The sequence below is a fragment of the Sturnus vulgaris genome, chromosome 12 (assembly GCF_052056855.1).
Source record: "Sturnus vulgaris isolate bStuVul1 chromosome 12, bStuVul1.hap1, whole genome shotgun sequence".
Classification (NCBI taxonomy): domain Eukaryota; kingdom Metazoa; phylum Chordata; class Aves; order Passeriformes; family Sturnidae; genus Sturnus; species Sturnus vulgaris.
Genome location: NC_142254.1, coordinates 15962286 through 15986779, shown reverse-complemented (window position 1 = coordinate 15986779; position 24494 = coordinate 15962286). Strand labels below are relative to the sequence as shown.

At 40.0% G+C, this 24494-nt stretch overlaps 1 protein-coding gene across 1 annotated transcript in view; it reads right to left on the bottom strand.

Annotated features, from left to right (window-relative positions):
- The window catches only part of WWOX (WW domain containing oxidoreductase), a 475749-nt gene that overhangs the window by 88681 nt on the left and 362574 nt on the right, over positions 1-24494 (bottom strand). The window lies entirely within an intron of this gene.

The window sequence follows — 24494 nt, the reverse complement described above, 5'->3', positions numbered from 1 at the left end:
GTAAAAAAGATTATGTGTGGTGGGAAAGTTTTATCTGACACCTCTCAGATGCTTTTCCTCTTAGCACACCTTTTCTCTCTTCTCCCTGTGAATTCCACCAACTCATACTATGTAGAATTGATGAGCAGTTTAATTTGGCATATTCAATTCTAGGAGTCTTAGGAAAAAAAAAAAAATCCTAAATTGTTCACTATGCTATAAACATTTATCAATCTGACATGGCAAGGCTGGGCCCCCATTATTATCCTTTTGTGACCTGCACAGCTGGTCCAAAAAACAGTTGTCTCCAATTATGCCCACAGATAATGGTGGGTAAATTCAGCTGTGCAGTATTAGCTCAACCTAAATATGATCCCATTTGACTAATTTCCTAATTCTTAGCAGGGTGCTTAAAGAACCCATTATCATGCAGACTCAAGGAACACAGAAGTCTGGTTATTTGCATCTGTTCTGTAAAAGGCATTTATCAACTGTGCCACTAATTTGTTACCTACACATCCCAATCACAGGCACTCGCTGCCTAAAATAATTGCATCTGGAATTTGTTTTAACTTTTAATGTTGCATAAATGGGTGTTTGTTTCCAACCAATATATCTTATAATTAAACAGCTTGAAATAGGAAAGGTTGAAATTGGGTCAAAAAAGATATATTCCTTCATGAAATCATGTGTGTATTCATTAACCCAGCTGGAATGCTGTTATTGGCACGGTTGCTGCTACTTGACTGAACTGTGATCATAAAGGCTGTTAAATGGGTTAAAAATAAGGCAGCAGAAAAATGGAAATTACTTGCATATATAACCATGCTTTTTACAAAAAAAAAAAGCAAGCTGTGCACATGGTTTGTATGCCGTGGAGCACAATCTGACGTGCCTTACACCGTTTGGGTTTTTTGAAATCTGATTAATCTTCTCAGTAGCCTAATATAAACTCCTAGAGCTGCAGGCATATTGATATTTGGATTTTCTTCCTAAATTTGCTTCTCTCTAATCTTCTCCCTGAACACATCTGTTACTAAATCAATCTTCAGGGTTTCTCTCTGCAAACTTCACACATCTATTTGGACTTTCTTTGACTTTCTCATGCCTCCAGCTGAGTGTTCTCTGTGGTATAACATACTGGGGCATAGCAGCCCTCATCCCATGTCCTCTGCAGGGTCTAAAATAAATTTGGACTCTATTTTCAAGAGTTTCCACAGATGTAATTCTGGTTTTAGCCAGAAACCTGTATGTGGATGTACTTCACTTCCTTGCATACTGCCATACTTCTCATCTCTCCTTCCCTCTCAATACATTTCCCACCAGCCAAACTTCTTTGACTCCTTTCCTCACCTCTGTCATTATTTCAGGAATTTTCCACGTTTAAGCACTTAATTATATTCTTACTGTATGAACTGCCTGAATTTTCATACCTCCTGACCCACTTGTAATGCTCTGCATCACACTGTGCTGAGGTGACATGAACATACCCATGTTAAACGCTTACTTGCTTCCTAGAAAAGTGATATTTTTTTCCAAGGTGGATCAAATTTCGGATTTTAAGGAATAAAATCTGCAATGACAAATAGAGAAACTACAAACAAAAGCTCTGAAGGCATTGTAGAGACAGAGGAAGCATCAATAGGAAGGCAAGAACAAGCATACATCAAAGCATTTATAAAGGACAACCACAAGAAACCTGGCTGAAAGTGATGGGAAACAGCAGAATTCATAAAAGAAACTATATATTCAAAAAGGGAACCTAAATGAAATGGTCTGTGACCAGATCCTCAAAAATAATCAATAGTGGTGTGGAAAGTGGTGCAGAGATGCTGCACAGGCATTTTGTAATGCACAGACATGCCCTATCTAAAATGAAGGTGATTCATTTTGGCAAGGTTCTACCTTTTCAAATACCACAAGTCTTAAGAGAGAAAAGTTGCAGTTGGAGGATCTTTGAGGTGGCAGTAGACATTTCAAACGATTTTTAGAGAGAGAGAGAGAGATAGAAGGGGAGAAACTCTAAAACAGAAAAATAAGATGGGATTCAGTGTCCAGATAGGAATGTAGAGATATCAAAGACTGACCCATACCTGTTCACACCAGGGGAGATGGACGATAGGTGTGACCAGACATAAATGCAGCAGCCTAGCAAGGGAGCTGGGTGGAATGACATTTTCACATAATCTCCTTTATCACCCCAAGCACATCAGACTGGGCTGCTCCTGGCTTTCTTTTGTCCTACCTATCACCCTAATCCTTCAAATCTCAATTCTCTTTTCTCCCTGGACAGTCATTCTTATCCTTTTCTATACTGTAAATAACCAAAACTTTACTGCTTGGCCCCCAGCTTTACAGTCTTCAGCCTGAGTCTTGTAACTTGATGGCTGAGCCAGACTTCACCCCTGCCTTCCTGGTAGAGCAGCAGGCTTCCCCTCATTCCTGTGCAGGGAGAGCTTCTGATATAATCAGATAGAACCCAATCTGTTCATTACCTTCAAAATTCTTTAATAAATAAATGCCCTTTCAGTGCAGTTTGGCAAACCTCCTGACTGGGGTGTCGTGTTTAGGGCAGATGTGTAACAAAAGCATTCTCAAAGAAAACTTTCACACTTATTCAGACATTCCCTTGCACATGGGTATATTCCTCACAGGTTTCCATCCGGACCTGGCATGGAGATTAATTTTGCTTTGGTGATGATTTAGCCTTTGATCCCCTATTGAGCCCCAGGACAAACTGATAGTTGTGAGGTTGCTACTGGGATATGAATTCTTTGCTATTAGGAGATTGACTGACATCCCATCCTCATCTCACATAAATCCTGTTCTCAATATTGATAATAGCTTTCAATTCCTGCTGGCGCGGGCAGGAGCTGACTGGATAACCAGGAAATGAAAGACATAACCAGCCCCTTGAGTGATCCTACCCCTTGGAAAAAAAAAAATATAAAATTGATGAATGACAGAATGCAAATACTGCATTGCATCGGAGAGACAATTATCAGTGTAACCCAGAAAACATAGATATATATCCAATATGCATGGGGAAAAATGCATTTTCCAGTTAGGTGGTATTTGTCTGATTTTAGCAGAAATATTTCATTCTACCAATTATTTGCCTGCTAGTGAAAGGAACAAAGAAAGGGTAAAATCTAAGGTGCTGATAGTGAAAAGGAGTGCTGGATGGCAAGAGGTATTGTGACCACACAATTATGGGTGTCACAGGGGTGTAACAAGATCTTGGGTGGGATGACTGCCAATAAAACAGAAGGGAACTGGCCACCACAGAAATTCTGCAGTGACCTTGTCCTCCCGGGCACCATGAGCAAAAACAGGACACGAAGAGACACAGACTGCCTAAACCAGGGAGCTCAGCAGCTTTCCTTGGGAAAGGTACAGTGCTCATAATACAAAGCATGATTGCCATAGCACAGCTGCCACTGAGGCTGGAGATAAATGGGATGAAGCACATCAGTACTAAGTGCAAGCTTTGAGGAATTTGTTTAGGTTAAATTCCACAGATTTCAGGATGGTGATAATAATGGTCATTATGGACCAAGCATTTTCCAGAGAAAGTGCCTTGAAATTGAAAACACACTAAACTAATGCTTAGTGAGAGCAGTTGGTAAAGTGTTACTTCTTGTGAATTACAGTTGTCTTCTTTCTTCTCTGATAATTTGCCACAATTGCATCCTAATGCTATTTCATTGATTTCCACTCCACTTCAGCTCTCATGCTGGGTTTAGTCAGGGTGACAATACACAGACATTAACCTGCTATGGGGAGACCTACTACAAACACTTTCTTCATAGAAAAATCCTATGGAATTTAAAAGGAGTGGACTTTAACATAGCTCTGCAGACTCTCCTTTAGACATCCATAGGATAGAATCAGAAGTCACATCAGCCATATAAGTTACTGTTCCCTTAAGCTTTCAAGACAATTCTAATTCATTCATCTAAAAAGATAATGCAGAGAATTTCTTGATATGTGGGAGCTGTTACTTTACAAAATGATCTGCCTCTGTTCTGCATATTTGCTGTTGCTGAAAAGACCTTTACCATCAACTGACCAGGCCAGAGACAATAACAGCTAATCTGAACTAACACACTTGGACTGAATGGCTGCTGTGATGAAGCTGAGAACCATTCTTCTCTGCAGGGAACTTCATTTGGAGAGTGGGAAATTCCCAGGCACCAAACAATGCTGCCAGGTGTTTGAAAAGAGACTCAGGAAGGCTCCCAGAGGCAAGAGAAGATGTGGGGGATGAAAGAGGAACCTGCTAAACTGGGAGAAGAGCACAATTGCCAGGAAGGGTTACAGAAAATCCCATCAGGGCATCAGCTGGTTCCAATGGCCAGTAAAACTGACAGGACTCCCAGCTTCAGATGGCAAACAGTGAGTTACAGAACGACCCTGGCCCAGCAACCTCAGCTCTAACATTGAAAAAATGCTTGAGTAATGAGAAAAATAAAGTAAATAAGCACCGAATTCATTTTGTCTACATCTGTGTATCTCACCATTAAAAATAAACAGCAATTGTGTCCTAGAGCCTTCTGCAAAGCTCATGTTATTTATATGTTGTACTAACAGAGATAAACTACAAAAGAAAAATTGTTAAACTCTAGAAAAAATAAAGACCTGTGGGAGAGAGGAAGTGCTGTAACTTCCAGCAGTACTTCTAACATTTTGGGTAAATATTTGTTAAGTTCAGTCCCCTCATGGACAAAACCGTAGAAATAACCAGAGTTCCTATAAGAAGTTTCAGAATCAATGTTTGTGCAGAAAACATCCGTGTCATCACAGGCCTGTGCTCTGGCAGGTCCTCAGACACCCACTTCTCCCTCCCAGCACTGGTATGGATAATTCCCAGCAAAATATTTGTACAGCTTCAAGATGTGCATTCCCAGGCCTCTAAACTTAGACTGGTGCCCACTCTTCCCTCTGTGCCTGATATCACAGCCATTACCAGGGAAGTGGGGTAAGAAAAAGGCATTCCTGTTGCAGAAGTATTTATTTTCTTTCACAGCCTGTCCAGCTGGGTTGGCCACCACAATACATTTTGCACTTCTCCACTAGTCAAGCATGGTGGCTTAACATTAACAGCACAGGATGGAAAGTCTACATTTGTCCTTGTGAATGACAAATTCCTGGTCCCTAGGACACCAAAGTAGGTAAGACACATGGAAATCTCAGGCACAGGAAGATCAACATTTATATTACTATGCATTTGTCTACAGATTTTCTTTAGCTACTCTGTCCTTTTTCCTCAGCAATGACATATAAATACATCATAAAACAGTGAAGCATCATAAGGGAAAATAAGTCTCTAAGACCAATGACCTTTCCTGAAAGCTCAATGGCAAACTATCTGAAACAAGAAAAATCAACCATCTGACTGAAATTACTGAGTTATGCAGACACAAGGGAAAGATTCTGAAAAAAGCAGGTACAAACCCAGAGTGAGGTTTTCACAGATGTTACCTTGCTAGGGTTCCCACTATATTTGACAGGATAAGCCGGAAGAGAGCCTATTTTTGGATCTTGGGCTAAGCTGTTAGAAGCTATTTTTAATTCTACAGTAATGATCAGTACTTTCATTTCCCTCAGCAAACCAACAAAAAACCCCAGAAGATAGAGTCATAAAATAGGGAATAGCAGGCTGCAGGGAAAGAGCCAAGGAGTTAGCTATAAGCTGCTAATTGTACAAACAAATGATGCACACATTAAAGAAAAAAAAAAAAAAAGGAAATTTTTCAAATCACCAAGGAATTTGAAGTGATTGTGGATGTCACCAAAAATAGCCAACCATAATAGGAGAGATACAAACTCCTACACTTGTGATGATCTGTACAGGGTTTACATTTTCCACAAGTTAAGCAGTCAGCACTCCATATGCATGCCATGCTCAGATGTATGCAAACTAGATAGCTCTCAATTTATCCATAACTGCACGTTCATACTGGATATAATTAGAGTTGCACTGGAGCATCATTGCAGGGACAGTGGGTTTCTGTTCCCCACCCCACAAATCACAGCCCCTGCCCCATGCAAACAACACAAGACTCATCCCTCCAGTTTTTGTTGTCCTTCATCACAGATAAGCAGATTACTGGCTTTTTACAACATTTCCCTTTGCTGTTTGCTGTGGTGTTTTAAAGCTCTTTGGTTGCTTGCTTTCCTTAACTGGCAAATTCCACTTCTGAGATTCAGGCTGTGAATTCAGAAAGCACACCTTGAGAACCTGGTCACCGGATTAGCTGTGCCATTTGCATAACTGTAAACTTAATGTTGCACTTCCAGAGCTTGTATCCTCTAAATTGCACTTACTGATGAAATACAAAATCCTCTAAAAGGGTTTTCCAACCTAAACCAATTTGTAAAGTTGTTTTTTTTTTTTTATCTAAAACATTAAAGAAATTAAAGTGATCGGCATATAATTAGATTAATTATTCATATCTTCCAAGTTGCTTTAATTCTAATATATAAAAAAAGATTAAATATTCACTCAAAGGATTAAGAAAAAAGTCAAGCAGCAGCAATACATTTACATTACCTTACTGTGCAAATTATAAAACTAATTAGTCTAAAGTTTCACATAAATGAATTGGATCTTCATTCACACGCTGACACAACTTTACATATTCAAAACTGACACCCATATTATTTTCTCATGTTTCTAATACAACTCAGCCTCCTGCCTCTGCAACTGCTATTGTGCTACAACAGCTCTGCTTTTGTTCTAACTAGTGAAAATTAAATCTTGACCTAAATTTTATAAAAAGCTAAAAATGTTTCGGTCAACTGCTTGAAAAGTCCAACAGAACCTCATTATAAATCTTACACTGGTACTGTTGAAATAGTCTGAAATAATTCTTTATGAGAATCTAAAGATTGTTTTGGTTGCTTTTTGGTTGCTTTTTTCTGATCTAGGTTTCTTTATTCTGAACGTGCATGTAATTTCCAGGGTGCTGCACACTATTTTCTCCTCATCTCAGATTATGGGGATGTTCATTAAAAGTCCAAGGCTGTGTACTACAAACAGCTCTACCTCTCTTCTTTGAAAGCTGCTCTTTTCTGAATAAAAAGAGATTTCAAAGCAAAATGAGAACCAAAAAAAAAAAAAAAGATTTTCCTAGACTGCATTTTTGCTGAGATGCTGTAGGGCATTTTCTAGGAGGTAATGAGAACCCTTAAATATCACTAACACTCTCTATGGTCAGATATTCCTGTTCTGGGTAGAAAAAAAAAAAAAAAAGAATAATAATAAAAATATTTCCATTGGCTCATTCACCACTGAAAAAAACCCCAACAACAACTCGTATCTTGAAGATAATGTCTGTTTTGATCTTGTGGGCAAAGAAACAGATTGTTCTAGTTTCTTAAGGTTGTTACTCACTCTTATCTAAGACACAATGAAACCCATTGCTTTTAACAGTTTTCCAAAGAATTGCTTTACCTATTTTTAGCCACATAAGCTGTGTAACACTTCAAAAGCTATCAAAGAGCACTTTTTCATTACACCAAGGCCTGTAGGAAGTTAAGCAAATTACCTTTAGAAAATCCTAAATAGGATATTCACGTCTGAGGTGTCCAGTGATACCCGAAGACAAAAGCCAAATTTTTCAAAACTAAATTCTGTAAAACGAGGGTTAGAAACATTCCCTGGACTTGAACCCTGTTGTTTCATGCTGTCAAACAGCTGATGCTGTTCAGGGGTGCAGAGTGGGGTAGCTGCATTTCAGGAGCTGGCAAAGGAGTGGGGTCTGGGCTGGGAGAGTTCTGCTCCCACCCCTTGGTTTTGTGAAATATTTTCTGGCTGTTGGCTCCAAGTGTGACCCCACTGGCACAGCAAAGCTCCGAGCTGCAGCCAGGCTGGCACAGACACCCATGGCACTCCAGCAAAAACAGGCAGGCTTTTCCAAAACCCTTCTGCCCACAGCTCCCTCCCATGCATCATGCAATTAACTCCTTGATGGGGTTGGGAAGCAATATTTTGTTCCAACTGATGGAAAGATCTTTATGTGATCAGGCAGCAATCATCTTGGATGGGCTCTAATAGTTCATTTCAACATGGAGTGCCCAGCTATTAGGCATCTGGAAGTTCTGATGATAATAGCAAAGATAATTAGGCTGGTTCACTGACAGCAGAAGGAGCACTTGCCCTGCCATGAAGACAGCTAAAAGTTTGAAGAAATAAGAAAAACTGAAGGAAGGTAAATTCACTAGAATAAGCAGTTGGTACTTTAGAGCATAATTATCAGAAAGAAAACACGTTGTTTAGCATACTTTATGTTAATGGAGGGCTAGTATGGCCCACTGTGCATAATTTAGCTGAACAATTGATAAGAAATTTTAATACATATATATATATATGATTACGGCTACAGAAAAAAAAAGACAAAACACAAGAGAGATCATAATAGGCACGCATGAACTCTGAAGGCCTAATTACATCACGGGGGAGGGTAAGCAGTTACTGCTGAATCAAGCAGAAAATTGGGGTAATTTGTAAACAGGTAGAGCTGTTATCCAGGTGTGCCAGCATGTGCGTGGGGGCTGGCAGAGGGGCCCCGGACCCAGCACCTCCACCTGCACTGCAGAGCCAGCAGCACAGCTGAGAGCTCCCCTCACCCAAGGAGGCACAGGGAAAAGGCCAGAGAGCCACCCCTGCCTCCCCCTGAAACCCTGCCCACGCTCCAGCCAGCACTGGATAACGGGATAATTGTGGGAAAAGAAATACTGTCTGTGGGTGAGCACTGTGTGCTGGTGAAGCTCAGAGATAAAGCTCCCACACTTGGTGTTCTGCCATCAATACACTCCCTTCTCCACCAAGGGGAAATATCTCAGACGTGGCTCCCTGACAGCAGAGGAACCAGGCACAGGTAAGATGCTGCCAGCAGTGACTGGTGAGGGCATGGACTCCCCCAGAGAAGACAGGATTTCTTTAGGAGGTCACTTATGGGATGGAGAAAGGGAAATCAAACTGCTGGGGCTTCCAGCAAGAAGGATGCTGAAGGTACATATTACTAGGATGGATGGATGGATGGATGGATGGATGGATGGATGGATGGATGGATGGATGGATGAGAGAAGCTGTCTTGCACTAGCCAAGTGTCTTACAAAAGGGTTTGAAACTGTTTTTAGACAAAAAACACTTATTGGAAGATTATATTTTAACAAGTGCCTATTGCTCTCTTTTGGGGAGGGGTGGCAGAGAAGTTAAAACATCTCCTGGAGCCTTAGAAATACGAGTTTGAGTCTCACTCTGACCTCCACCAGCAAAGGAAGATGTTAGGTGCCACTCAGAGAAGCACTGAACCTGCAGGCTAACCTGCAGCAGGACACCTTCACAGACAAGCCCCTAACCCTGATGCATTAAAAATGAGAAAAAATAAAAAAAAAACTTTGGAAACGCTTGCATCTCTGACCAAGTGCTCACTATGTGGATCTTGCATCCTGCAGGTTTCAGCAGAAGATCACAAAATAGCTCCTGACAGCACTGCATGTGAGATATTCTTTGTGTTTTTGGAGAGGCCCTTTCCAGCTGTAGTGCTGTGGTAGATTCCTGGCAGATTTTGTTAAAAAAGGCAAGAGTGTGCAGACCTGCCATGCATGCACAGCAATCCTGGCAAGCCCAGGGATTGTCCTTTCCCCATCAGATTCACTCACTCATCTCACCAGCACAATGCAAAGCGAAACCAAAAGGGGCCTTTATTTATAGAGTCAGGCCTGTCAGAGTCCCATGGCACAGGGACAGCCCCACCAACACCTCCCTGCAGGATTCCTCTGTGGCTTCTGGCTATGGAAGGCTCCCAGGACGCATCACCTGGATGATCCCAGGCCATGCTCACAAAGCTGGACCTGAGGGAAGCACTCCAAGGTGTGTAAACTCCGAGTTCATGGATATTTATGTTGCATCCTTGCTGTATTATGTTTTCACAGGTCTCCAGGATGACCAGCCCCAGCCACCAGATCCCATCTGAAGCTTGCAGTGGTACTTAAGGATGAGGAATGGGCATTGCAAACTACAGAAAGCCAGAACTGTTTTCTAATGATTTTTTTTTTTTTTTTACATTAAACCTCCCTCCATCTGTGCCGCCTTGTGCCAGACAAACCAGTAATTATCAGGAAATCCCTTCACTTTTAATCTGCATCAGTATGAAGGCAATCTCAGAGCAACCCACGGTGACTGGAAGCTATTATTTTCATAGGAAATCATAGTGACTGGAAGTGATAACTCACGGTGCTCAGTGTGTGTGTCATCATCAGATAACATGCAAGGCTGTACATCCCACCACATCGCCCTGCTCTAGGGCCACGATGCCTTTTATTAAAGGGGAGCCAGGCAGGGGAGGCTGTGGGGGCTGTACCAACATGGAACTTCCATTCATTATTTATGGTCATAAAAATTCGGGGCCTTGAAATTGGCAGCATGAGAAGCTCTTTTAATTTGAGCTATAATTCTCTTTTGTACTTTCAGTCATTGACTACGTTTCAGATAAACATTCATTCAGGAGGCCAAGATTACGGTGTGGAAAAAAAAAGGAGATATAACAACCCAAGGATATTTAGCTCTCCTCCCACAAATTCTTCCTGGAAATATTCTTGCAAAATCCTCTGCCCACTTGAACAGTATGCTTATGATTAACTGCAGATGAGCCCAGCAGCTTGCATATGTAGTTAATTTGCTCTAAATTTCCATGCTGTATTATAACACTAATGATCACTAATAATAGACAAACCCACAGTTTATTGAGTAAGTAATTTGAGACATGATGATTTTTATCGTGTGAATAGGATCGGGCTGACCAATTTAAACTGGGCAGAAAAAGATAAATAACGTGTAAATCAATCAGACCAGCAGCACGCTCTGATTCTTCACAAAATTGTATGGATTGATTGGTGGAGAGAAGACCCTGCTACTTACTACTGCTAGGAAAAGGAGTCAATAAACTTCCCTGCTCAGGAGTAAAAGGTCAGATGTGGAAGGAAGTTTATGCCTGAAGTGCAGAAGTGATTTTTGTCACCTGACTGCACGGGCTGAGATGAACTTGCATTTTGTCCTGATGGGCGAGGCACGCCTTTAAGGAATAATGAAGACAGATAACATATCACACAGCCAATAAAAAAACACAGACAAAACTATGTAAAAAAACAGTCATGCTCCAGCCTGTGGTCAAAACTATCTTCTAAAATCATGTAAACAAGATTGCCATCACGTGCTGTCTGAGACGGCTACTCTGGAACTAAAATAGATGCTTCTGTTTGCTTTTCTTTCATAGGAATTTTTAGTTTTGATTGAAGCATTTATTTTTAACTTTAGAAAACACTGAAAGTTCATTAACTAAAAAGCCTATCTAGCACATTTGTAATTAATTGCTGTAAAGAATAGTTAAAAATAGAAATACCTAAACTACATTTAGCAACTTCAGGAATGATTAGTGCACTGAAGTGATGAGAACTTGCCTGTGGCAGAGCAACTTGCAAGGTACTTCGAGAATTTTGAATGAAGTTTTGTTTAACATAAAGAATATAAGGAATTTCTAGAGAACAAAGGGAAGCAGAGGAAGAAATTTCTTGGATGAATCTTTCTTTGGACTTGGCTATATGAGCCTCAGACACAGATCCAGCAGAAGGCAGCTGTACATTGACATCTCCAGAGCCTGCTAATAATGCTCAGAGGTAAAGACAGAGCAGAAAGTTTAATATAATGTCTCCACAGTCCTCATCTGGGAATAAGAGTTAGCATGTGAATTGAACTTGCACCCAGTTATCTCATGACTGCAGCTTACCCTCAATCACAAGACAAAAATACTACAAAATATACTGTGGGGAACAATTCTTGATTGTTTCCAGGGCATGGATTAAGTGTAGCCAAATGACTTTAACTCACAGTCTTTTATAGCCAGCAGGCCAGTCAGAGTCTTCATGTTTAAATAGAAAACCTGGAAATGGATCACAATATATTCCACTTTTTTACACATTTTAACTACACTGTTCTCAAAATACTCTTTTTATTTCTTTGGTTTTTGTTTTTTTTTCATCTAAACGCTACTTATTTCCTGTATGCAAATGTAGTGTCATGTCCTGGAGTGATTCTGTGCTGACAAGTCTAGTACATCAGAATCTATTAAATCTTGGAATAAAAGCAGCCCAGCTTTGTCTATTGTGTTTGTCAGGAAAATGTTTTGTTAAACCTTGAAGATTCCCTTCGTTGAAGCAATGAGATGCTCTCTCAGAAAGGGACACTCAAGAGAAAATGAACACTGAGCAAAAAGGAAAGGATATAAAAGAGGCTCAGGTGTGTGGTGCTCCTGCCCACGGCAGGGGCATTGGCACTCAATGGTCTTTAAGGTCCCTTCCAATCCAAACAGTTCTGTGATGATTCTATGCTGAAACAAGACAGTTTGAGACTTCTGCTTTTTTTTTCCTCTCTTTAGGCAAAATCTTCTAGCACCTTCATGAGAGCCTGACCCAGCTAACTCCCAGCTTTAACAAAGCATTAAATACTGAGAGCACTGTATGAAAAGGGCCACTTTGGTCTCCACACTGGTTTTTCCCTGGAAGCCCAGATTACATGGAAAAGAACAGCTCTGAGGAGCTTCTACTGCACTAGAGGGAAGGACAGGGAGCAGGACAGCCTGTGCTGAAAGCCCTGCTGGTGTTTCCCAAGCAGAAAAAGGCTGGGATCAAACAAGGATTCCCCTTGGCAGCAGAGGAGGGCAGGGTCATTTCTTCAGCCCTGATTTCAAAATTTCAAAAACAGGCAAAAAAACCTGAGCAAATAAATTATGAGATCCAGAAAACAGAATCAGACTGGATCCACTAGCAGCCAGCCCAAAGTGACCAAATGCTGCAGCCAAGTTCTGCTTAAAACAGGAGAATTTGGCCATTAGGCTGTGGATCTGACCACATCTTTGTTGAAATATGAGATATGTGAGCAATGCTCCCCTCACCCTCTTTGCTCCAGAGGTGCCTGCACTCCCACCTCTCCCTCTCCTTATCCTTCTGCAATGTTTCTCCTGATGGGCAGCCAGGCTTAAAGCAGCCACTTTTATCCTAAAGTGTAATTCTCCATTCATACAATTCTCAATTTGAGAAACACTTCGCACCTTGTAAACTTTTAGATGGCACTACTGAGCCAAAATGGACTCGATATTTTTAAGGACTCGTGGACCAAGAGTGCCTGAAGTATGAATGAATCATCTGCATTCATGCCATAGTACTGGCTGTGAAATATCTACTGACTCAGTGCACTGTCAGCAGAATACACTTAAGCATATCCTTTTTTTTTTTTTAATAATTTAACAGATTTTAAACATTAACTTTAAATGAAAAATACTAGGATAAAAAAAAAGAAGAATTTCTAATCCAGAGTAAACTCATGTTTTATTAAAAATAATTAATTGATCCCCTGGTAATTCATAGGATGCATGCTGTGTTTCTGATATCTCTTTTCTATCTGTAAACAAAGATAAGGATAATTAATCTGACTTGCTAGAGCCCATGTTTTCCTAGGCCAGGTCAGAGTGGGATCACCTAAAGCCATGGGATATGTCCATACTGACGTGCAAGTTCAATCTCCAAGGGCAGGTGAGCTGCCCTCCCTACCTGCCCCCCTGAGCAGACCCAGTGGATCCTCACAAAGCCCTTCCTGCTCCACATCCTTCCCCACCCTGCATCCCAGATCCACCTGGGCCCCACCCCAAACCCCCCTGAGGAACCCAGGGAATTCCCTCTGGCACTGGAGCTGCTCTCGGGCTCACTCACACCTTCTCCAGGGCACCCTCCTGCCCCAGCTGTGCTCGGGAGGCTCCGATGGAAACCAAACCATCACCCAAGCCTGGACTCGGGAATCCCATAAAAAACAGCAGGGAAACAGCATGGCTTGCTTGGGGTAAGGCACCAAAGAACATCCGAGAGCAAAGCACCCCTCAGAAGCAACAGGATTTCCCAGACTGCAGGCAAACAATTTCCCCAAAACACCTCTGAAGTGCAGCCTTTCCCAAAGATGTTAAGCTGAAGAAATGTCCTTGAACTGCTCATTCCTCTACACACTGATTCCTGCATCATATTTCTTCAATTTAAAGATTTTTAATAGAAGATGGTTTATCTTTGCTAGCCTAAAAATTCAACCAGAACTTCAAAGGTTTTTTTTTTGTTTTGGGTTTTGTTGTTGTTGTTGTTGTTGTTTGGGGTTTTTTTGTTTGTTTTCTTCTTTTCCCTCCAGCTGCAATAAAAGATCTTGCAGGTGTCGTGCTCATCTCTCTGTCCTTCCCAGATACAAATGGGAACAACTGGGCTTTGGTTACTCTGCTGATCATTGTATGGGGAAGAAGAAACCCTCATCAATCTCTCAGAGGTGTTGCCTGTCCTACATCCACCGAAGTAAAGAGGAGCAATAATTTTATTTTTGTGTGAAAATAAGATCACTGTGAGCTCACACTGACTGAGCCACAATTCTGCACAGTGACTTCTAAGAACAAAAGTCTTGAAATAATGGCAATTTTGTACAAGCAATGGTTCAAGACCTGCAAAATACCTCTTGGGCTGGGTGAAGTTTCAGAAAGAGACAACAGATTTCATTTCTGTACAACGATTCTTTGTGATACTCATTTGGAGAGTCAAGGTATCAGTCTTTGAGACTCTCGGCTCTACAGGTGTTTGTGGAAACAGTTTTTCATTCCTCATCCTTTTAGCACAGCTCACCCTTTCTTTGCAGATATTTATCAGGCCTTGGGTAAAAGTAGCTAAAAAAAATATAAGGAAATTAAAAAAAAAAAACAAAAAACAGAGTAGCATTTAAAATTTTGTTTTAAAATTAGTCATTCTCGAAGTCTTAATGAATTTCAGCTTGGCTTGTCCATGTTAAAACTCCAGGGCCTACATCCAGGGACTTAATACCTGAAATATAACTTTAAAGCTGCTAAATAATCCCTTTATGGCAGGTAACAGAGCACTGTTGGGCTTGGAAAATGGAATTAAAATTAACTGGATTTTTAGCAATGTGAAGATGTTAGAATTAGAGTTGTGAAGGCAGTTAAGTACATTATTAGGATGGATAATTAAAAGTTACCTCCCCAAAGGAGGAAATCCCATCTATTACACATTTGTCAAGATTTTGGATTGGACAAGTTAAATCACTACCCAATTCCAGCTCTTTTTATATTTCTGCAGCACTTTGTTGGGTGCCCTGTACCAGAATCTTAGATGACGTGTCAGAATGTAAGTTATGCGACACTAAACATAATTTTCAACTGGATGTTCCAATACCTAATCTGAATTTATTGTGGTGGGTGGAAGCAAAGAGGATGTTGAGAGGAACCAACACTTCTGAAATGGCAGATCCTGCAATTCATTTGCTATCTCATGTTCATTAGCTTCCCTTGTTATTCAGGGAGCAGAGCACACAAGGAAAAAGTGGCACATTTCTTGATCACATCATTTCAGCCCCCACTGGCACCTCCTTGGGCACTGACAACCAGAGTGGGACGTGGCTGTGCTGGATTTCCCACCAGGAGCTCTTGGCTCCCTGCAGAGGCCTCTGCAAGCAGATGTTCAGTGCTGCAAGAAGGAACCACAGGAGTGGGAACCAAGTCTCTGCAGTCAGTTATTCTCAACATGAATATGCTTGAGAAAAATGATGGGAAAGGGAACCGAGTAGGGATTCAGGAGGGCTGAACCTATTCCATTTCCAGCTCTCTCCCTGTTTCAGCTACAACCACTTAGTTTTCCTATGCCTCATCTGATCCCTCTTTAAATGAGGATAACAATATTCATGCCCCTTTTTCAAGTTATTTGAGATTTATAGGGAAGAAACCTTACAAAAATGCTGAGTATTGTCTTGCCAGCTATGCCATTGCCTTTGCTTGCAGCTGGTTCTTCTGGAAAACAGATCATGTTCCCTCAAATTCATAAGGAAATATTTGCCTTATATTGAAAGACAAGCTCCATCTTTCATGTGGAACCAAAATAACAGAACACTGCAAAACTCTGCTACCAGAAAAAAAAAATTAAAAATCATGATTATTAAGCTGGTATGGCAAGAAGGGGGCAGAATGAAGGTAATCTGGTCAATTAGTATCAGAAATACCAACATCTATTTCCTGTGCTTTCAATATATTAATTTTCCTAACCTCAGCAACGTTACATAGAGTCTGCTTATGGCTTTTTCAATCACAGCTTCATTTAAACGAAGCTGTCAGTGTGGGAATTATGAAGTTACTGTTTCCTTCCAGCCTGGATCATGCCATTAATTCCTCACTGCTCCTCTCTATGTGCATCAAAAAATGTGTCAAACACAGCCTCCAACACAAGAACATGTGATCCATCTCTAAATGGGAGGGGATTCTGGATAGTTAATAGAGCAATGAATAATCCTCAGCTATTTACAACTCCACCGTGAGGACCTGTGAGGTTTATTCTCAGTGATGTCAATGGGGACAGCTCAGGAATAATCCTCATGCAGGATCAGGAATATGAATCCCACTACACGTTCTGTGGAAACAGCTGGCAAGAGGTCAAATACGTTTGGGGTTCACTTAGAAATGCTGGAGAGGGTTGGCTTAGCCCTGGTCAGTAGTACAATGATGTGCAGAAGGCACAGGTTGGCTCATACTGATGTGCAGTTTCCGTTGTCTGTGAAATTCAATTTAATTAGTATATTGTGTCGTCCACCTACAGCACTCTCTAAACCTAAAAAATTATGTAAGTGCTGCAAAAGATCTACTGAGTGAGGAAAGTCTTTGTTGCCTGTGGGTTAATGAACCAAAACCATGGTGTAGCCAGGAGTGAAAAATCCCCGACCAAGCAAGTGAGATTCTCAGAGCAGCATCCCCCACAGGACTGAGGAGTAAAGAGCAGAGTTATGGATTTGGCCTTCTTCAGAGCTGCTGTGGCACGTGCTAGGGAATAATGGTTGGCACTCACTCAGTTCCTTTGTGGTGAAGCCTGTAGAGGAATCTTAACCTGTCACAGCTAATGGGTTTTGCTACAGATGCCAAGGCATAACATGGTGAAAGCATTTGAAGAAAGAAGCATAAAAATATCTAAAGCATTGATAGTCTCAGAGGCAATTAAAAAAAAAATAAAATTTCCTTTTCTCCTATTTCTTTTTTTTTTTTTTTTGTCCGATTGGTTTTCAAAAGCTCTACAAACACTGGAGGAGAGCGAAGATAATGAAGAAGTAATGAAATAATTGAGGGGGAAAAAAACTGTACAAGTTTTTTTAAGTAATACAAAATCATTACAAAGTCCTGGCTAGACATGCATTTTTAAACAATGGCTGTAATAACGGAAAATTAGGCTCCATGATTTATTCATAGGCTGCTGGTTAACACTGTTCTCCATTGCAGGTGGTTCACTTTATAAATAGCATCTTTAGGTGAGATGTTATTGTTTTGGCCATGCAATATGAAAAGTAACTGCATGTTCTTGTGAATTAGAGATGGTTTGTCTGCATTCTGTAACCACATCTGAAGATACAGATTTCACTGCAGAACTGAGGGAATTGCTTCTGTTTGGAAAGGTAGAGAGAACCTCAAGCAATAAATATTGCACTTTCAACTCTAAAACTGCAGTTGCCTGTTTGATATAGAAATCATAAAAATTTAAAGGAAGAAAACAGTATTTGATGAGTCTACAATCTTTATACTTAAGAGATATTCAGAAGACCTATAAATCCTCAGTGGAATTAATAACTGAGACTCTTGAAAGCTCTAAAAGGAAATATTAAATATGCAAAATCTTGGTGAAAAGCATAATTAAGGCTATAAATGCCTAAAGGTTTAAAGGGCAGGCTACATCTCTCAAAGATTTTCCAGTATAACATTTATATGGAAGTGTAACACAATACATTTTTAAGCAGCATTCTATATCACCTTTTTTTGCACCATTTTTTATCTTTTCCTTTCCGTGTTAATAAGTATATTTTAGAATACAGTTTCCAAGATCTCCTGCATTAAATGGTTAAAATTTTCACTTCTCCAACTTCTCAAAGTTAATAGTGTCTTCTGTGCAGAGCAACTGGCATTTACTTATAGGCTTTCCCTTCTCTTTTATCATTAATTTTTTCCCTGCTCTTCTAATATTCTCAGGTTGGCTATTCTCCAATTTTAAGTTGTAGTTGAGGAGGAGGAAACCTCCAGCCCTGACAGAAAAGTCCAAAGACCCACAGTTGTGTTGGCCCAGCTGTCAGTGGAAGGAAATCTTTCTCCTTTGGTTGCAGGCATTGGAACATTTCCCATGAGTTCTGTGTGAGACCCATATGTGTATATATGTCCCACGAGCTCTCCTGAACACTTTCTCTTGAAACAAACACAGAAATACATCATGTTGCCTACTGAATGATCAAGGACACTATTTTCAATAGTTCTGAATACTTGTACTTCATTTAAATATTTTAAAGACAATAGGTGCCTGGTAGCTTTGACTATCAAGTTGTGATTCCCAGAATATGCTCCCTTTATAAAAATATTGAACTTCGAGTGGAAAGGAAAAGAATCAGGGTTTGGGTTGTTTTGGGTTTGTGTTCACCAATAATTTCTCGACAGAAAATATTTTCATTTTGCACAAAGTGGCTTGCAGAAAAATAACCATTCATTATGGCCCAGCCTATACACAGTTCCCCCTCTCCAAAATGGCACTTTTTCTTTATGCTAACCCCATCCCGTGTATTTGGAACACCTTCCCTCTTGGCAGGGATTTCTGTTTGCTTTTACATCTAAGCATTTCTGCTCACAGCAGGTCGTGCAGTAATGGAAGTTAATATTACACAATTTTGATAACCATCCCACTTTTTCTTCCTCAGTTCCACTGTGACAGGAATTTAGCAGCTAAAATACAAAAAAAAAAATATATATATATATCCTGGTAGATTTAAAGATTAGTTTTGTATCATTTGAAAGTGATTCCAAGCCTCTCTTAGGCAGTTTCATTGCTTTGTAACTCAAGAGCCTGACAGAGTGAGGCACGTGAAGTGGAATAGAGATATTCCCATGACAGAACTCCAGCAAGACAGAACAGGGCACTTCCAATTCTATAAAGTCCAAAGCTGAGATATTTCTCCTGATATGATTGCTCACTCATTAAAGCAGCCCATGCTTTTTGCCAGAGTCCTGGGACTGATCCAGTTGGAGACTTCAGTCCAAAAGCATTTTTAATCTTCCACTTCTTTTATATTGTTGTAATACCTATTTTGCATTGGAGACCAAATTTCAGGATAAGATGAGAAGAAATAGGGCCATCTCAGCTCAAAGGTAGTTACAGATATTAATTTCCACAAGTGTCTAGATTACTCACAGTCTAAGTTTTATAAATTATCTATTTTAGCATAGAGAAACAAAGAGAAAACAAAAATTAAAGTATCAGTGATGAGGCAATTTTAAGATGCATCCTTCCAGAATAATTTTGTTGTGAGCATCACTAGAAGCCTGCACTCTGTTAAGACAGAACAGATGATATATTGGTTGACAAAGGCTTTGTAAGACTGTCAGTCTTCTAACACACTTTGTTGTCATAAATGCTCAGCTAGGTATGTAAATATTATATATAAATGGCAACCAAACTCTTAGGAACTAATTTAGCCATGTAGGCACAGATGCCTAAGTTATACAGGAGTGTACAGCTCTGTCTAGATTAGGATCAAAAAAGAAAATAATGGTACTGGATATCATCAGAAGATCAGGAGAGCTCTCCCCTATGACCTTCCTAAGGAAGGGAGGAATTTTACGTTGCCACTGGGGGATATTTTGTTCTACACAATAGTTATGGTACCCTGGATCACTGGACTCTCACAACTATTTAATGCCATCAGGAGCCTGATTATCAAGTTGTTATTTTTCTTTGCACAGCTGCTGTTCTCCACATTTTACACGTTTATCCATGAAGTAGTGAAACGGGACTCCCTGGACATTTTGAAGAACTGGGCTGTAAGCTTGTTTGCTGCTTCACAACACCTGCTGTTTGGGCATTTAGCTCCCAAAGTTTCCTCCAGCTGTTCCCAAGCTTCAGTTTTGCTCTTGGTCTGGTTCAGAGCGTGACTTAAAATGCTCCCTTTTAATGGATGGCTGTTCTTCACCCACCTTACCAGAGCACATAACTCCAGCTCCAGCACAGCTGACAGATAAATCATGGAGATATGGGAGGCCACCCTGGGCCTCAGGTTTAGAGCAAATATGGTATTTCTGACACTCCTTTAAAAGGGAAAAGAAATATGTGAAAAATGAGGGATTTTTGACACCCTTTAAAAATAAATAAAAAGGCAGTGAAACATCTGAGCTGCCTCAAACATGGCTCTGAAGGCTGTAAGGGGGATGAAACATGGGATATCTCCCAGAAAAATCAACACAATGGCATGTCAGATGGGCTGGTGAGAATATGATATATCAAGCTACTTTTTCATATTTAGTCTTTTTAAAAAGAAGCCATCATAAAGCATGCAATAGATATTTCTGACCAGGTATTCTCAACAAAAGCCACTGAACTGTCAGCTCAACTTCACTGCCTACAGCAAAACATGTCAGACAAGAATGATGCATGGCACACTTCTCCTTGCACTAAAAAAAAAAATCTAAATCAAAAATATTTACCAAAACTTCAACCACCATAAACCAGGATATAAACTGTTAATTTACCATTTTATCCTATTCTCATTTTTCTGAGAGACACAACTGAGAAAGTAAAAATAGTCCTGACCAGATTCACAGATGAGGTGATAATTACATCCCTCTACACAAAATCCAGCTAAACAGAATTTCTCTAGGAAAGGAAAAAATAGGTACACGTCCACTTCAACCCATAGAGCTGTTGTGTGATGATTCTGCAATTTTTACAGAAGCTGGAGGAGCAAGTGTCACCATTCCTAACACGTGGAGTCCTGTGGGGGCCATGGATGTGCCTGTGCCACACAATCCACCAGCACTGGTGGGAGGCACTGAAGTGCCAAATGCAGAAAATAAATTTCTCCCCTGTCTCCCTTTCTACCAACACATAGCCCACTCAAATCCCATTTCAGAACCAGCCTCAGGTGAGTTTCTCTCATTCCCTACCCATTTGATAAGCCTGACCTCCCAAATTCTTTCCTGGTGCAAAAAAATATAATTAATAAGCCGCTCAATCCATCATATTGACCTGCATTATTTTAAATTATAGTTAATGGCAGCAATGAGAAAAGCATTATAAGGTTAAAATATATGTACTGGATATCTCTGTACCATTTCTTTTTGGTCATATAGATAAAAAATACATTAAAATATAGCTTTGCCACAGCCAAATCATCAGTAGGTGCATACATCATGAAGGTCAAATGCTTTCTTCTGTGCCAAACTTCTGGTGCCTGGTACTAAGAGATCTTAAAGGTCTGCAATAGTGTTGTCATCCTTTAAACAGCTACCACGTCAATCATATCTCTAATGTTTTAAAAAATAACATCTATTTTTTCCCTTGCAACACTCAGGATTAGGTTGAGGATCTCTCTCATCAGGTAGGAACATTTTGTTGTAGGTAGGAAAAGAGTCCACACAAACCATGGTTTAGTGCTCAGCTCACAAAATTACTCATTCTATTCAACATGGAAAAGGTTGTTGATAGCACATAGACAAAGAGTACAAGACAAAACCAAAACTAAAAATGACAGGCAGCAAATATGTGATGCATCTTCCCTCCTTAGGGAGCACTGATATAAGACACAATAGGCTTTGGAGAAATGCTTTCATTCCACTGATGTAGAATAAATATCTTCTCGGGTACAAATAATACTTCATGAATCCATTGTAGGAGTAACTAAAGCAATGAGACATCATAGGGCAATTGCAAGTAAAGGATTACTGAGGAAGCTGCTGAAAATCTCTCATGCTGGACATGGCCAACAAATGATTCCCCAAACCTTTGCCAGCCTGGGACCCCAAATGCCAAGAGCAGCACATCAGGTGATGGCTCATCCCCAGTGACCCCTGCAGGACTCAGAGCCTCTAAATGCCTGCCTGAAAAGCATTTCAGGTGCTATCTGACAAAAAAATGAGAAGGGAAGGCAAAACCTTACAGATTGTGTAACACCACCTGCTCTGTGGTTCAGCCTTTCCCTTCCTTAACCCAAGGAACCAAATGAAAAATACATGACAACAAACAACCTGCAAACAGCTCCCCATCTATTATACTACTGAAATCATAAGAAATGAGCTTGTTGAAATAACAAATGAAGTTGCAATTGCTTTGCTTCACATAACTCCCACATGTTTTTAGACATGTTTTGAAAGACAACTTTTTGAGATTAATAAATGCCATGTGATACACTCGGTTCTGTCCACTGAGGACTGGGCCCAATCACAGCTAAAAGCTTTTGCCACTTAGAATATGAATGGAGAACATCACAGCACAAATGGAAAAAATACATGTTTATGGTTATGAGAATATGCAAATGTGCTGCCTGGTCTCTACAATGTCCTTGCCATGGTCATAGATTTGAATTTCTCACAGGGAATTTAGTTTTACAGAGTAGAGGACAAAGGGGGAAGACAGATGAAATATCTTCCAAGGGAAAGGCAATGATATTCCAAACCTTCTCTTCCAGACTCAGACAAAGTAGGACCTACCAATTGTTCTGTTCCCTGTTTCATAATACAGCTTATTACTGAAACCTCACAAACTGAACTGTGATGTTTGGGTAAGGGACTTTCTAGAAATAAAATAAGGATATTCTCATCCACAGTTGTTCCCCTTAGTTGTGGGGAATGTGAATCTCCTTTCAGCATGAGGAAGATGTGCATTTTGTGTTCCAGACAATCACTCTTTGCTCATTAAATGACCCAAGGATGACCAATGTGTGTGATCCAGTGGCAGCACCACATTTACCAGGTGTTCATCACTCAGCATGGAGACTTGCACTCTCCACTTCTCCTTCTTGTTACTGAATTGCATGGGTGTCACAGCTTTTATGTGTTGCTTCTTTTTTAAAAAAAATAATCTGAAGATGGCCTTCCCATTCTGCATGAGTAAACCCTAGATGAGGGTTAGGGAATGCTCTGCTTGGCCTGCAGTGGGATACAGACCACACCCTTAGAAAAAAAAAAAGCTTTTGGTGTAGGAAAGCATAGGTTATGAGAAAGATCAGATGGAAAAGACAGCTAAATGAATAGTATCTCTCACACATTTATTTTTATTTAATTTTTTATGATCTTCAAAAAGCACTTTTTGAAAGAGACAGTTATGTCTAAGATATTATTTTACTGCCAAGTCATCAGTGTCTGCTGCAACAGAGCAAAAAGAGGAGCAGATGATATCAGATATGCTCCACAGAAACTAGAAAACACAAAGATCAAATTCTACATTAGAATGATTTTACACACTGTATTTGTAGTATACATAAGAAAATTAATTCTAAATGATGCAAATGTCTTGTTTTATGACCACTAAATTCAATACTTTTCTGCAAGTCTACCTTCTTACCCAAGTGCTTAAAAATCCCTGAGCCTCTTCTGTACTCATCATCAAGTGTCACTTGTACCTCATACCAAAAATATGAATTTTTCAACTAAGAGCACTGGAGAAAAAGAACCGACTACAGAAAATAATGACCACATCCAAACCACCTGTTAAGGAAAAAAAAAATTATTCAAACCAAAATGATGAGAACAAGAGGAAACTACAAATAAAAACATATAACTTATCACTAGCACTTGTCTAAAATCCTAAAAGCAGCAATTTGAGCCCCAGTAAACATATAAAGAAGTAAGAAAATGGTTTGTCTATGTTTAGAGCACAAAAAAAATGAAGGTCTAAACAGTAATAAGCTCTGACAAAAAAAGCATATCCCCAAAGCATACCACTGAAAAGGCTTCTTTAAATCTTCTGAAACACATCTACAGAGATTTGTGGAGATCAACTTTTTTTTTTTTTTTTTTTATTGCATATTTTTTTCCAGTGTGAAAGAAATGAATGAGAGGAAGGCTGCCTGGGATTACAGAAGGAATAGGAGGTGGTGTAGAGGGACTCCCTACTGGGAAACAACCACCTGTGGAAAGGAATAAACTCCCAGGTGCTCAGTGAGCAGGGGAACAAAACAGAGACTATAATTTTAAGGCTGATCCCATGTTATAATTTCTATATAGAGAGAATTTTTTTTATTTCACAGAGCAAGCTCTAACAATTAGAAAACCTGTAACAACTGGGCAGCTGACCCCTCACTGGTGGGGCTTTGCCAGCACAGATCTGGAAGTGTTTTACAAATGCTAGTATGTAAATATTAACAAATATTTAAAGTGAGCTTATTGGTTTTGTCAGGGAGCTTTTGATGAGTTTGGACTTTTTTTGGTTGGTTGATTGATTTTAGGTTTTTTTGGGGGGAGTTGTTTGTTTATTTGTTTAAGTAGGGAAATAAGGGTGAAAGATGAGATTAGGAAACTCTAAATCTCACATGACAAATAAATGGCCACACAGAGTAAGGGAACAAGGAAGAACCCATCTGTAAGCAAGGCTGACATCCTGCAAGAGGTTCAGTGGTAAATTATCCTTCTGCA